At 45.3% G+C, this 14,084-nt stretch overlaps 19 non-coding genes across 19 annotated transcripts; 9 read left to right on the top strand and 10 right to left on the bottom strand.

Moving 5' to 3' along the window:
• Positions 1-630: 630 nt before the first annotated feature.
• On the bottom strand, positions 631-749 carry LOC134621515 (5S ribosomal RNA). Its single transcript, XR_010092270.1, has one exon. It is a non-coding gene; the product is annotated as a 5S ribosomal RNA (ribosomal RNA).
• Positions 750-1,106: 357 nt separating this feature from the next.
• On the top strand, positions 1,107-1,225 carry LOC134622088 (5S ribosomal RNA). Its single transcript, XR_010092794.1, has one exon. It is a non-coding gene; the product is annotated as a 5S ribosomal RNA (ribosomal RNA).
• An 848-nt stretch (positions 1,226-2,073) lies between these two features.
• On the bottom strand, positions 2,074-2,192 carry LOC134621601 (5S ribosomal RNA). The gene has a single exon (XR_010092352.1). It is a non-coding gene; the product is annotated as a 5S ribosomal RNA (ribosomal RNA).
• A 357-nt stretch (positions 2,193-2,549) lies between these two features.
• Positions 2,550-2,668, top strand: LOC134622087 (5S ribosomal RNA). The gene has a single exon (XR_010092793.1). It is a non-coding gene; the product is annotated as a 5S ribosomal RNA (ribosomal RNA).
• Positions 2,669-3,516: 848 nt separating this feature from the next.
• LOC134621514 (5S ribosomal RNA) lies at positions 3,517-3,635 on the bottom strand. The gene has a single exon (XR_010092269.1). It is a non-coding gene; the product is annotated as a 5S ribosomal RNA (ribosomal RNA).
• A 357-nt stretch (positions 3,636-3,992) lies between these two features.
• On the top strand, positions 3,993-4,111 carry LOC134622086 (5S ribosomal RNA). Its single transcript, XR_010092792.1, has one exon. It is a non-coding gene; the product is annotated as a 5S ribosomal RNA (ribosomal RNA).
• An 848-nt stretch (positions 4,112-4,959) lies between these two features.
• LOC134622179 (5S ribosomal RNA) lies at positions 4,960-5,078 on the bottom strand. The gene has a single exon (XR_010092880.1). It is a non-coding gene; the product is annotated as a 5S ribosomal RNA (ribosomal RNA).
• Positions 5,079-5,435: 357 nt separating this feature from the next.
• On the top strand, positions 5,436-5,554 carry LOC134622166 (5S ribosomal RNA). Its single transcript, XR_010092868.1, has one exon. It is a non-coding gene; the product is annotated as a 5S ribosomal RNA (ribosomal RNA).
• Positions 5,555-6,402: 848 nt separating this feature from the next.
• On the bottom strand, positions 6,403-6,526 carry LOC134621768 (5S ribosomal RNA). The gene has a single exon (XR_010092511.1). It is a non-coding gene; the product is annotated as a 5S ribosomal RNA (ribosomal RNA).
• A 357-nt stretch (positions 6,527-6,883) lies between these two features.
• On the top strand, positions 6,884-7,002 carry LOC134622085 (5S ribosomal RNA). The gene has a single exon (XR_010092791.1). It is a non-coding gene; the product is annotated as a 5S ribosomal RNA (ribosomal RNA).
• Positions 7,003-7,850: 848 nt separating this feature from the next.
• Positions 7,851-7,969, bottom strand: LOC134621606 (5S ribosomal RNA). Its single transcript, XR_010092357.1, has one exon. It is a non-coding gene; the product is annotated as a 5S ribosomal RNA (ribosomal RNA).
• Positions 7,970-8,326: 357 nt separating this feature from the next.
• Positions 8,327-8,445, top strand: LOC134622165 (5S ribosomal RNA). The gene has a single exon (XR_010092867.1). It is a non-coding gene; the product is annotated as a 5S ribosomal RNA (ribosomal RNA).
• Positions 8,446-9,293: 848 nt separating this feature from the next.
• On the bottom strand, positions 9,294-9,417 carry LOC134621767 (5S ribosomal RNA). Its single transcript, XR_010092510.1, has one exon. It is a non-coding gene; the product is annotated as a 5S ribosomal RNA (ribosomal RNA).
• Positions 9,418-9,774: 357 nt separating this feature from the next.
• On the top strand, positions 9,775-9,893 carry LOC134622084 (5S ribosomal RNA). Its single transcript, XR_010092790.1, has one exon. It is a non-coding gene; the product is annotated as a 5S ribosomal RNA (ribosomal RNA).
• Positions 9,894-10,741: 848 nt separating this feature from the next.
• On the bottom strand, positions 10,742-10,865 carry LOC134621766 (5S ribosomal RNA). Its single transcript, XR_010092509.1, has one exon. It is a non-coding gene; the product is annotated as a 5S ribosomal RNA (ribosomal RNA).
• Positions 10,866-11,222: 357 nt separating this feature from the next.
• LOC134622083 (5S ribosomal RNA) lies at positions 11,223-11,341 on the top strand. Its single transcript, XR_010092789.1, has one exon. It is a non-coding gene; the product is annotated as a 5S ribosomal RNA (ribosomal RNA).
• An 848-nt stretch (positions 11,342-12,189) lies between these two features.
• On the bottom strand, positions 12,190-12,313 carry LOC134621765 (5S ribosomal RNA). Its single transcript, XR_010092508.1, has one exon. It is a non-coding gene; the product is annotated as a 5S ribosomal RNA (ribosomal RNA).
• Positions 12,314-12,670: 357 nt separating this feature from the next.
• On the top strand, positions 12,671-12,789 carry LOC134622082 (5S ribosomal RNA). Its single transcript, XR_010092788.1, has one exon. It is a non-coding gene; the product is annotated as a 5S ribosomal RNA (ribosomal RNA).
• Positions 12,790-13,637: 848 nt separating this feature from the next.
• On the bottom strand, positions 13,638-13,756 carry LOC134621554 (5S ribosomal RNA). Its single transcript, XR_010092307.1, has one exon. It is a non-coding gene; the product is annotated as a 5S ribosomal RNA (ribosomal RNA).
• Positions 13,757-14,084: the final 328 nt, after the last annotated feature.

Here is a 14,084-nt window from a genome sequence, read left to right as displayed (position 1 = left end):
CAGTGGAGGCAGCTTCAGGAAAGGCTTCGTGACAACGCTCCTGATTGCCTTTCGCTTTTGTGTAAAACAAAAAAACAACAAGAACGAAATATTTAGGAAATGCACAAACTTATTTATTCCGTAAATGCAGAAAATGTCTATGGCTAGTCCGTCTGGGCTCAGTAGTGAGGAACTTGTTAACCTTGTAGTGTGCAGCAGGCACAGTGTCCACCTGACACCCATGAGCAACGAGTTTTAATTCTTATTGGCTGCTGGCTGCGGTCCTCGACAACGGGGTTCATGTCGATACTGTAACCCATTTTGTTGTGATTTAAAAAACAATTTAGAGTGAAGGATATTGATTGGTTTCTATTTTTTTTAATACCTGCACATGACAGCACAGCTGTAATGCATACTCAATGCTGCAAACTTCACGTCATAAACATTTGTGAGTGTGTGCACAAAAACATCTACAGGTGCTCTGTGCATGTACAGTGATATTGATATAACGCTTGAAGATTTTGACATTACTACATCAGTGGGAGAGCTCTTTGCGCAAGACTCACTAACCATCCTATTAGAAAATGAGCTAAAAGAGTGCCTCAGATTCGTTTCAATATTTAAACTGTCATTTGCGTGTTGAAGTGCAAAAGCTTACAGCACCCGGTATTCCCAGGCGGTCACCCATCCAAGTACTGACCAGGCCCGGCCCTGCTTGGCTGCCGAGATCAGACGAGATCGGGCGTGTTCAGGGCGGTATGGCCGTAAGCGAGGGAACGCTTCAGAAACAGCCTTTTTATACATGCTGTGATGACACAGTCATGCTTACGTTTTCATGTTCTGTATACAAGCTGAATTCTCCAAACCGCAAAAATGTTGGACTTCCAAATGGTCCTAACACACTGTGTGCTCGCTGTCACTTTAACACTGTGCTGTGAGAACCTAACATGTGTTATTATCGTGATGTTACTGCGGGAAAAGCATTTTTGCAGCTCAATGTTGAAGCTGCAGTTAACAACAAAGGTTTGCATGTTCTCGCTGTAACACATGAAGTTTAGCACAATACTATAGTTTAAACGCTGTGACATTTGCAGCCTATAAAAGGTCTTTTATAGCGGGCTTCACTCGCTTACGGCCATACCACCCTGAACACGCCCGATCTCGTCTGATCTCGGAAGCTAAGCAGGGTCGGGCCTGGTCAGTACTTGGATGGGAGACCGCCTGGGAATACCAGGTGCTGTAAGCTTTTGCACTTCAACACACAAACGGCAGAGGGCGCTGCTGCTCACTCAGTGGAGGCAGCTTCAGGAAAGGCTTCGTGACAACGCTCCTGATTGCCTTTCGCTTTTGTGTAAAACAAAAAAACAACAAGAACGAAATATTTAGGAAATGCACAAACTTATTTATTCCGTAAATGCAGAAAATGTCTATGGCTAGTCCGTCTGGGCTCAGTAGTGAGGAATTTGTTAACCTTGTTGTGTGCAGCAGGCACAGTGTCCACCTGACACCCATGAGCAACGAGTTTTAATTCTTATTGGCTGCTGGCTACGGTCCCGAAGAATACTGCGTAAATGCGCATCAATGTGATACCCTGAGCAGGGAACACGATATCATGGAGTTTCTAACATGGAGCAAGGTGAAGGTGATGCTACTATCCAGGACAGCCCCTGCTTAGCTTCAGAGGTCAGATGAGTTCAGGCGTGGTATGGCCGTAAGTGAGAGGCTTCCTCGACAACGGGGTTCATGTCGATACTGTAACCCATTTTGTTGTGATTTAAAAAACAATTTAGAGTGAAGGATATTGATTGGTTTCTATTTTTTTTAATACCTGCACATGACAGCACAGCTGTAATGCATACTCAATGCTGCAAACTTCACGTCATAAACATTTGTGAGTGTGTGCACAAAAACATCTACAGGTGCTCTGTGCATGTACAGTGATATTGATATAACGCTTGAAGATTTTGACATTACTACATCAGTGGGAGAGCTCTTTGCGCAAGACTCACTAACCATCCTATTAGAAAATGAGCTAAAAGAGTGCCTCAGATTCGTTTCAATATTTAAACTGTCATTTGCGTGTTGAAGTGCAAAAGCTTACAGCACCCGGTATTCCCGGGCGGTCACCCATCCAAGTACTGACCAGGCCCGGCCCTGCTTGGCTGCCGAGATCAGACGAGATCGGGCGTGTTCAGGGCGGTATGGCCGTAAGCGAGGGAACGCTTCAGAAACAGCCTTTTTATACATGCTGTGATGACACAGTCATGCTTACGTTTTCATGTTCTGTATACAAGCTGAATTCTCCAAACCGCAAAAATGTTGGACTTCCAAATGGTCCTAACACACTGTGTGCTCGCTGTCACTTTAACACTGTGCTGTGAGAACCTAACATGTGTTATTATCGTGATGTTACTGCGGGAAAAGCATTTTTGCAGCTCAATGTTGAAGCTGCAGTTAACAACAAAGGTTTGCATGTTCTCGCTGTAACACATGAAGTTTAGCACAATACTATAGTTTAAACGCTGTGACATTTGCAGCCTATAAAAGGTCTTTTATAGCGGGCTTCACTCGCTTACGGCCATACCACCCTGAACACGCCCGATCTCGTCTGATCTCGGAAGCTAAGCAGGGTCGGGCCTGGTCAGTACTTGGATGGGAGACCGCCTGGGAATACCAGGTGCTGTAAGCTTTTGCACTTCAACACACAAACGGCAGAGGGCGCTGCTGCTCACTCAGTGGAGGCAGCTTCAGGAAAGGCTTCGTGACAACGCTCCTGATTGCCTTTCGCTTTTGTGTAAAACAAAAAAACAACAAGAACGAAATATTTAGGAAATGCACAAACTTATTTATTCCGTAAATGCAGAAAATGTCTATGGCTAGTCCGTCTGGGCTCAGTAGTGAGGAACTTGTTAACCTTGTAGTGTGCAGCAGGCACAGTGTCCACCTGACACCCATGAGCAACGAGTTTTAATTCTTATTGGCTGCTGGCTGCGGTCCCGAAGAATACTGCGTAAATGCGCATCAATGTGATACCCTGAGCAGGGAACACGATATCATGGAGTTTCTAACATGGAGCAAGGTGAAGGTGATGCTACTATCCAGGACAGCCCCTGCTTAGCTTCAGAGGTCAGATGAGTTCAGGCGTGGTATGGCCGTAAGTGAGAGGCTTCCTCGACAACGGGGTTCATGTCGATACTGTAACCCATTTTGTTGTGATTTAAAAAACAATTTAGAGTGAAGGATATTGATTGGTTTCTATTTTTTTTAATACCTGCACATGACAGCACAGCTGTAATGCATACTCAATGCTGCAAACTTCACGTCATAAACATTTGTGAGTGTGTGCACAAAAACATCTACAGGTGCTCTGTGCATGTACAGTGATATTGATATAACGCTTGAAGATTTTGACATTACTACATCAGTGGGAGAGCTCTTTGCGCAAGACTCACTAACCATCCTATTAGAAAATGAGCTAAAAGAGTGCCTCAGATTCGTTTCAATATTTAAACTGTCATTTGCGTGTTGAAGTGCAAAAGCTTACAGCACCCGGTATTCCCAGGCGGTCACCCATCCAAGTACTGACCAGGCCCGGCCCTGCTTGGCTGCCGAGATCAGACGAGATCGGGCGTGTTCAGGGCGGTATGGCCGTAAGCGAGGGAACGCTTCAGAAACAGCCTTTTTATACATGCTGTGATGACACAGTCATGCTTACGTTTTCATGTTCTGTATACAAGCTGAATTCTCCAAACCGCAAAAATGTTGGACTTCCAAATGGTCCTAACACACTGTGTGCTCGCTGTCACTTTAACACTGTGCTGTGAGAACCTAACATGTGTTATTATCGTGATGTTACTGCGGGAAAAGCATTTTTGCAGCTCAATGTTGAAGCTGCAGTTAACAACAAAGGTTTGCATGTTCTCGCTGTAACACATGAAGTTTAGCACAATACTATAGTTTAAACGCTGTGACATTTGCAGCCTATAAAAGGTCTTTTATAGCGGGCTTCACTCGCTTACGGCCATACCACCCTGAACACGCCCGATCTCGTCTGATCTCGGAAGCTAAGCAGGGTCGGGCCTGGTCAGTACTTGGATGGGAGACCGCCTGGGAATACCAGGTGCTGTAAGCTTTTGCACTTCAACACACAAACGGCAGAGGGCGCTGCTGCTCACTCAGTGGAGGCAGCTTCAGGAAAGGCTTCGTGACAACGCTCCTGATTGCCTTTCGCTTTTGTGTAAAACAAAAAAACAACAAGAACGAAATATTTAGGAAATGCACAAACTTATTTATTCCGTAAATGCAGAAAATGTCTATGGCTAGTCCGTCTGGGCTCAGTAGTGAGGAACTTGTTAACCTTGTAGTGTGCAGCAGGCACAGTGTCCACCTGACACCCATGAGCAACGAGTTTTAATTTTTATTGGCTGCTGGCTGCGGTCCCAAAGAATACTGCGTAAATGCGCATCAATGTGATACCCTGAGCAGGGAACACGATATCATGGAGTTTCTAACATGGAGCAAGGTGAAGGTGATGCTACTATCCAGGACAGCCCCTGCTTAGCTTCAGAGGTCAGATGAGTTCAGGCGTGGTATGGCCGTAAGTGAGAGGCTTCCTCGACAACGGGGTTCATGTCGATACTGTAACCCATTTTGTTGTGATTTAAAAAACAATTTAGAGTGAAGGATATTGATTGGTTTCTATTTTTTTTAATACCTGCACATGACAGCACAGCTGTAATGCATACTCAATGCTGCAAACTTCACGTCATAAACATTTGTGAGTGTGTGCACAAAAACATCTACAGGTGCTCTGTGCATGTACAGTGATATTGATATAACGCTTGAAGATTTTGACATTACTACATCAGTGGGAGAGCTCTTTGCGCAAGACTCACTAACCATCCTATTAGAAAATGAGCTAAAAGAGTGCCTCAGATTCGTTTCAATATTTAAACTGTCATTTGCGTGTTGAAGTGCAAAAGCTTACAGCACCCGGTATTCCCAGGCGGTCACCCATCCAAGTACTGACCAGGCCCTGCCCTGCTTGGCTGCCGAGATCAGACGAGATCGGGCGTGTTCAGGGCGGTATGGCCGTAAGCGAGGGAACGCTTCAGAAACAGCCTTTTTATACATGCTGTGATGACACAGTCATGCTTACGTTTTCATGTTCTGTATACAAGCTGAATTCTCCAAACCGCAAAAATGTTGGACTTCCAAATGGTCCTAACACACTGTGTGCTCGCTGTCACTTTAACACTGTGCTGTGAGAACCTAACATGTGTTATTATCGTGATGTTACTGCGGGAAAAGCATTTTTGCAGCTCAATGTTGAAGCTGCAGTTAACAACAAAGGTTTGCATGTTCTCGCTGTAACACATGAAGTTTAGCACAATACTATAGTTTAAACGCTGTGACATTTGCAGCCTATAAAAGGTCTTTTATAGCGGGCTTCACTCGCTTACGGCCATACCACCCTGAACACGCCCGATCTCGTCTGATCTCGGAAGCTAAGCAGGGTCGGGCCTGGTCAGTGCTTGGATGGGAGACCGCCTGGGAATACCAGGTGCTGTAAGCTTTTGCACTTCAACACACAAACGGCAGAGGGCGCTGCTGCTCACTCAGTGGAGGCAGCTTCAGGAAAGGCTTCGTGACAACGCTCCTGATTGCCTTTCGCTTTTGTGTAAAACAAAAAAACAACAAGAACGAAATATTTAGGAAATGCACAAACTTATTTATTCCGTAAATGCAGAAAATGTCTATGGCTAGTCCGTCTGGGCTCAGTAGTGAGGAACTTGTTAACCTTGTAGTGTGCAGCAGGCACAGTGTCCACCTGACACCCATGAGCAACGAGTTTTAATTCTTATTGGCTGCTGGCTGCGGTCCCGAAGAATACTGCGTAAATGCGCATCAATGCGATACCCTGAGCAGGGAACACGATATCATGGAGTTTCTAACATGGAGCAAGGTGAAGGTGATGCTACTATCCAGGACAGCCCCTGCTTAGCTTCAGAGGTCAGATGAGCTCAGGCGTGGTATGGCCGTAAGTGAGAGGCTTCCTCGACAACGGGGTTCATGTCGATACTGTAACCCATTTTGTTGTGATTTAAAAAACAATTTAGAGTGAAGGATATTGATTGGTTTCTATTTTTTTTAATACCTGCACATGACAGCACAGCTGTAATGCATACTCAATGCTGCAAACTTCACGTCATAAACATTTGTGAGTGTGTGCACAAAAACATCTACAGGTGCTCTGTGCATGTACAGTGATATTGATATAACGCTTGAAGATTTTGACATTACTACATCAGTGGGAGAGCTCTTTGCGCAAGACTCACTAACCATCCTATTAGAAAATGAGCTAAAAGAGTGCCTCAGATTCGTTTCAATATTTAAACTGTCATTTGCGTGTTGAAGTGCAAAAGCTTACAGCACCCGGTATTCCCAGGCGGTCACCCATCCAAGTACTGACCAGGCCCGGCCCTGCCCTGCTTGGCTGCCGAGATCAGACGAGATCGGGCGTGTTCAGGGCGGTATGGCCGTAAGCGATGGAACGCTTCAGAAACAGCCTTTTTATACATGCTGTGATGACACAGTCATGCTTACGTTTTCATGTTCTGTATACAAGCTGAATTCTCCAAACCGCAAAAATGTTGGACTTCCAAATGGTCCTAACACACTGTGTGCTCGCTGTCACTTTAACACTGTGCTGTGAGAACCTAACATGTGTTATTATCGTGATGTTACTGCGGGAAAAGCATTTTTGCAGCTCAATGTTGAAGCTGCAGTTAACAACAAAGGTTTGCATGTTCTCGCTGTAACACATGAAGTTTAGCACAATACTATAGTTTAAACGCTGTGACATTTGCAGCCTATAAAAGGTCTTTTATAGCGGGCTTCACTCGCTTACGGCCATACCACCCTGAACACGCCCGATCTCGTCTGATCTCGGAAGCTAAGCAGGGTCGGGCCTGGTCAGTACTTGGATGGGAGACCGCCTGGGAATACCAGGTGCTGTAAGCTTTTGCACTTCAACACACAAACGGCAGAGGGCGCTGCTGCTCACTCAGTGGAGGCAGCTTCAGGAAAGGCTTCGTGACAACGCTCCTGATTGCCTTTCGCTTTTGTGTAAAACAAAAAAACAACAAGAACGAAATATTTAGGAAATGCACAAACTTATTTATTCCGTAAATGCAGAAAATGTCTATGGCTAGTCCGTCTGGGCTCAGTAGTGAGGAACTTGTTAACCTTGTAGTGTGCAGCAGGCACAGTGTCCACCTGACACCCATGAGCAACGAGTTTTAATTCTTATTGGCTGCTGGCTGCGGTCCCGAAGAATACTGCGTAAATGCGCATCAATGTGATACCCTGAGCAGGGAACACGATATCATGGAGTTTCTAACATGGAGCAAGGTGAAGGTGATGCTACTATCCAGGACAGCCCCTGCTTAGCTTCAGAGGTCAGATGAGTTCAGGCGTGGTATGGCCGTAAGTGAGAGGCTTCCTCGACAACGGGGTTCATGTCGATACTGTAACCCATTTTGTTGTGATTTAAAAAACAATTTAGAGTGAAGGATATTGATTGGTTTCTATTTTTTTTAATACCTGCACATGACAGCACAGCTGTAATGCATACTCAATGCTGCAAACTTCACGTCATAAACATTTGTGAGTGTGTGCACAAAAACATCTACAGGTGCTCTGTGCATGTACAGTGATATTGATATAACGCTTGAAGATTTTGACATTACTACATCAGTGGGAGAGCTCTTTGCGCAAGACTCACTAACCATCCTATTAGAAAATGAGCTAAAAGAGTGCCTCAGATTCGTTTCAATATTTAAACTGTCATTTGCGTGTTGAAGTGCAAAAGCTTACAGCACCCGGTATTCCCAGGCGGTCACCCATCCAAGTACTGACCAGGCCCGGCCCTGCTTGGCTGCCGAGATCAGACGAGATCGGGCGTGTTCAGGGCGGTATGGCCATAAGCGAGGGAACGCTTCAGAAACAGCCTTTTTATACATGCTGTGATGACACAGTCATGCTTACGTTTTCATGTTCTGTATACAAGCTGAATTCTCCAAACCGCAAAAATGTTGGACTTCCAAATGGTCCTAACACACTGTGTGCTCGCTGTCACTTTAACACTGTGCTGTGAGAACCTAACATGTGTTATTATCGTGATGTTACTGCGGGAAAAGCATTTTTGCAGCTCAATGTTGAAGCTGCAGTTAACAACAAAGGTTTGCATGTTCTCGCTGTAACACATGAAGTTTAGCACAATACTATAGTTTAAACGCTGTGACATTTGCAGCCTATAAAAGGTCTTTTATAGCGGGCTTCACTCGCTTACGGCCATACCACCCTGAACACGCCCGATCTCGTCTGATCTCGGAAGCTAAGCAGGGTCGGGCCTGGTCAGTGCTTGGATGGGAGACCGCCTGGGAATACCAGGTGCTGTAAGCTTTTGCACTTCAACACACAAACGGCAGAGGGCGCTGCTGCTCACTCAGTGGAGGCAGCTTCAGGAAAGGCTTCGTGACAACGCTCCTGATTGCCTTTCGCTTTTGTGTAAAACAAAAAAACAACAAGAACGAAATATTTAGGAAATGCACAAACTTATTTATTCCGTAAATGCAGAAAATGTCTATGGCTAGTCCGTCTGGGCTCAGTAGTGAGGAACTTGTTAACCTTGTAGTGTGCAGCAGGCACAGTGTCCACCTGACACCCATGAGCAACGAGTTTTAATTCTTATTGGCTGCTGGCTGCGGTCCCGAAGAATACTGCGTAAATGCGCATCAATGCGATACCCTGAGCAGGGAACACGATATCATGGAGTTTCTAACATGGAGCAAGGTGAAGGTGATGCTACTATCCAGGACAGCCCCTGCTTAGCTTCAGAGGTCAGATGAGCTCAGGCGTGGTATGGCCGTAAGTGAGAGGCTTCCTCGACAACGGGGTTCATGTCGATACTGTAACCCATTTTGTTGTGATTTAAAAAACAATTTAGAGTGAAGGATATTGATTGGTTTCTATTTTTTTTAATACCTGCACATGACAGCACAGCTGTAATGCATACTCAATGCTGCAAACTTCACGTCATAAACATTTGTGAGTGTGTGCACAAAAACATCTACAGGTGCTCTGTGCATGTACAGTGATATTGATATAACGCTTGAAGATTTTGACATTACTACATCAGTGGGAGAGCTCTTTGCGCAAGACTCACTAACCATCCTATTAGAAAATGAGCTAAAAGAGTGCCTCAGATTCGTTTCAATATTTAAACTGTCATTTGCGTGTTGAAGTGCAAAAGCTTACAGCACCCGGTATTCCCAGGCGGTCACCCATCCAAGTACTGACCAGGCCCGGCCCTGCCCTGCTTGGCTGCCGAGATCAGACGAGATCGGGCGTGTTCAGGGCGGTATGGCCGTAAGCGATGGAACGCTTCAGAAACAGCCTTTTTATACATGCTGTGATGACACAGTCATGCTTACGTTTTCATGTTCTGTATACAAGCTGAATTCTCCAAACCGCAAAAATGTTGGACTTCCAAATGGTCCTAACACACTGTGTGCTCGCTGTCACTTTAACACTGTGCTGTGAGAACCTAACATGTGTTATTATCGTGATGTTACTGCGGGAAAAGCATTTTTGCAGCTCAATGTTGAAGCTGCAGTTAACAACAAAGGTTTGCATGTTCTCGCTGTAACACATGAAGTTTAGCACAATACTATAGTTTAAACGCTGTGACATTTGCAGCCTATAAAAGGTCTTTTATAGCGGGCTTCACTCGCTTACGGCCATACCACCCTGAACACGCCCGATCTCGTCTGATCTCGGAAGCTAAGCAGGGTCGGGCCTGGTCAGTACTTGGATGGGAGACCGCCTGGGAATACCAGGTGCTGTAAGCTTTTGCACTTCAACACACAAACGGCAGAGGGCGCTGCTGCTCACTCAGTGGAGGCAGCTTCAGGAAAGGCTTCGTGACAACGCTCCTGATTGCCTTTCGCTTTTGTGTAAAACAAAAAAACAACAAGAACGAAATATTTAGGAAATGCACAAACTTATTTATTCCGTAAATGCAGAAAATGTCTATGGCTAGTCCGTCTGGGCTCAGTAGTGAGGAACTTGTTAACCTTGTAGTGTGCAGCAGGCACAGTGTCCACCTGACACCCATGAGCAACGAGTTTTAATTCTTATTGGCTGCTGGCTGCGGTCCCGAAGAATACTGCGTAAATGCGCATCAATGTGATACCCTGAGCAGGGAACACGATATCATGGAGTTTCTAACATGGAGCAAGGTGAAGGTGATGCTACTATCCAGGACAGCCCCTGCTTAGCTTCAGAGGTCAGATGAGTTCAGGCGTGGTATGGCCGTAAGTGAGAGGCTTCCTCGACAACGGGGTTCATGTAGATACTGTAACCCATTTTGTTGTGATTTAAAAAACAATTTAGAGTGAAGGATATTGATTGGTTTCTATTTTTTTTAATACCTGCACATGACAGCACAGCTGTAATGCATACTCAATGCTGCAAACTTCACGTCATAAACATTTGTGAGTGTGTGCACAAAAACATCTACAGGTGCTCTGTGCATGTACAGTGATATTGATATAACGCTTGAAGATTTTGACATTACTACATCAGTGGGAGAGCTCTTTGCGCAAGACTCACTAACCATCCTATTAGAAAATGAGCTAAAAGAGTGCCTCAGATTCGTTTCAATATTTAAACTGTCATTTGCGTGTTGAAGTGCAAAAGCTTACAGCACCCGGTATTCCCAGGCGGTCACCCATCCAAGTACTGACCAGGCCCGGCCCTGCCCTGCTTGGCTGCCGAGATCAGACGAGATCGGGCGTGTTCAGGGCGGTATGGCCGTAAGCGAGGGAACGCTTCAGAAACAGCCTTTTTATACATGCTGTGATGACACAGTCATGCTTACGTTTTCATGTTCTGTATACAAGCTGAATTCTCCAAACCGCAAAAATGTTGGACTTCCAAATGGTCCTAACACACTGTGTGCTCGCTGTCACTTTAACACTGTGCTGTGAGAACCTAACATGTGTTATTATCGTGATGTTACTGCGGGAAAAGCATTTTTGCAGCTCAATGTTGAAGCTGCAGTTAACAACAAAGGTTTGCATGTTCTCGCTGTAACACATGAAGTTTAGCACAATACTATAGTTTAAACGCTGTGACATTTGCAGCCTATAAAAGGTCTTTTATAGCGGGCTTCACTCGCTTACGGCCATACCACCCTGAACACGCCCGATCTCGTCTGATCTCGGAAGCTAAGCAGGGTCGGGCCTGGTCAGTACTTGGATGGGAGACCGCCTGGGAATACCAGGTGCTGTAAGCTTTTGCACTTCAACACACAAACGGCAGAGGGCGCTGCTGCTCACTCAGTGGAGGCAGCTTCAGGAAAGGCTTCGTGACAACGCTCCTGATTGCCTTTCGCTTTTGTGTAAAACAAAAAAACAACAAGAACGAAATATTTAGGAAATGCACAAACTTATTTATTCCGTAAATGCAGAAAATGTCTATGGCTAGTCCGTCTGGGCTCAGTAGTGAGGAACTTGTTAACCTTGTAGTGTGCAGCAGGCACAGTGTCCACCTGACACCCATGAGCAACGAGTTTTAATTCTTATTGGCTGCTGGCTGCGGTCCCGAAGAATACTGCGTAAATGCGCATCAATGCGATACCCTGAGCAGGGAACACGATATCATGGAGTTTCTAACATGGAGCAAGGTGAAGGTGATGCTACTATCCAGGACAGCCCCTGCTTAGCTTCAGAGGTCAGATGAGCTCAGGCGTGGTATGGCCGTAAGTGAGAGGCTTCCTCGACAACGGGGTTCATGTCGATACTGTAACCCATTTTGTTGTGATTTAAAAAACAATTTAGAGTGAAGGATATTGATTGGTTTCTATTTTTTTTAATACCTGCACATGACAGCACAGCTGTAATGCATACTCAATGCTGCAAACTTCACGTCATAAACATTTGTGAGTGTGTGCACAAAAACATCTACAGGTGCTCTGTGCATGTACAGTGATATTGATATAACGCTTGAAGATTTTGACATTACTACATCAGTGGGAGAGCTCTTTGCGCAAGACTCACTAACCATCCTATTAGAAAATGAGCTAAAAGAGTGCCTCAGATTCGTTTCAATATTTAAACTGTCATTTGCGTGTTGAAGTGCAAAAGCTTACAGCACCCGGTATTCCCAGGCGGTCACCCATCCAAGTACTGACCAGGCCCGGCCCTGCCCTGCTTGGCTGCCGAGATCAGACGAGATCGGGCGTGTTCAGGGCGGTATGGCCGTAAGCGATGGAACGCTTCAGAAACAGCCTTTTTATACATGCTGTGATGACACAGTCATGCTTACGTTTTCATGTTCTGTATACAAGCTGAATTCTCCAAACCGCAAAAATGTTGGACTTCCAAATGGTCCTAACACACTGTGTGCTCGCTGTCACTTTAACACTGTGCTGTGAGAACCTAACATGTGTTATTATCGTGATGTTACTGCGGGAAAAGCATTTTTGCAGCTCAATGTTGGAGCTGCAGTTAACAACAAAGGTTTGCATGTTCTCGCTGTAACACATGAAGTTTAGCACAATACTATAGTTTAAACGCTGTGGCATTTGCAGCCTATAAAAGGTCTTTTATAGCGGGCTTCACTCGCTTACGGCCATACCACCCTGAACACGCCCGATCTCGTCTGATCTCGGAAGCTAAGCAGGGTCGGGCCTGGTCAGTACTTGGATGGGAGACCGCCTGGGAATACCAGGTGCTGTAAGCTTTTGCACTTCAACACACAAACGGCAGAGGGCGCTGCTGCTCACTCAGTGGAGGCAGCTTCAGGAAAGGCTTCGTGACAACGCTCCTGATTGCCTTTCGCTTTTGTGTAAAACAAAAAAACAACAAGAACGAAATATTTAGGAAATGCACAAACTTATTTATTCCGTAAATGCAGAAAATGTCTATGGCTAGTCCGTCTGGGCTCAGTAGTGAGGAACTTGTTAACCTTGTAGTGTGCAGCAGGCACAGTGTCCACCTGACACCCATGAGCAACGAGTTTTAATTCTTATTGGCTGCTGGCTGCGGTCCCGAAGAATACTGCGTAAATGCGCATCAATGTGATACCCTGAGCAGGGAACACGATATCATGGAGTTTCTAACATGGAGCAAGGTGAAGGTGATGCTACTATCCAGGACAGCCCCTGCTTAGCTTCAGAGGTCAGATGAGTTCAGGCGTGGTATGGCCGTAAGTGAGAGGCTTCCTCGACAACGGGGTTCATGTAGATACTGTAACCCATTTTGTTGTGATTTAAAAAACAATTTAGAGTGAAGGATATTGATTGGTTTCTATTTTTTTTAATACCTGCACATGACAGCACAGCTGTAATGCATACTCAATGCTGCAAACTTCACGTCATAAACATTTGTGAGTGTGTGCACAAAAACATCTACAGGTGCTCTGTGCATGTACAGTGATATTGATATAACGCTTGAAGATTTTGACATTACTACATCAGTGGGAGAGCTCTTTGCGCAAGACTCACTAACCATCCTATTAGAAAATGAGCTAAAAGAGTGCCTCAGATTCGTTTCAATATTTAAACTGTCATTTGCGTGTTGAAGTGCAAAAGCTTACAGCACCCGGTATTCCCAGGCGGTCACCCATCCAAGTACTGACCAGGCCCGGCCCTGCTTGGCTGCCGAGATCAGACGAGATCGGGGGTGTTCAGGGCGGTATGGCCGTAAGCGATGGAACGCTTCAGAAACAGCCTTTTTATACATGCTGTGATGACACAGTCATGCTTACGTTTTCATGTTCTGTATACAAGCTGAATTCTCCAAACCGCAAAAATGTTGGACTTCCAAATGGTCCTAACACACTGTGTGCTCGCTGTCACTTTAACACTGTGCTGTGAGAACCTAACATGTGTTATTATCGTGATGTTACTGCGGGAAAAGCATTTTTGCAGCTCAATGTTGAAGCTGCAGTTAACAACAAAGGTTTGCATGTTCTCGCTGTAACACATGAAGTTTAGCACAATACTATAGTTTAAACGCTGTGACATTTGCAGCCTA

The sequence above is a fragment of the Pelmatolapia mariae genome, linkage group LG23 (assembly GCF_036321145.2).
Source record: "Pelmatolapia mariae isolate MD_Pm_ZW linkage group LG23, Pm_UMD_F_2, whole genome shotgun sequence".
NCBI classification, from domain to species: domain Eukaryota; kingdom Metazoa; phylum Chordata; class Actinopteri; order Cichliformes; family Cichlidae; genus Pelmatolapia; species Pelmatolapia mariae.
Note: the sequence above shows the minus strand (reverse complement) of the source record. Positions and strands in the feature narration are given on the sequence as shown.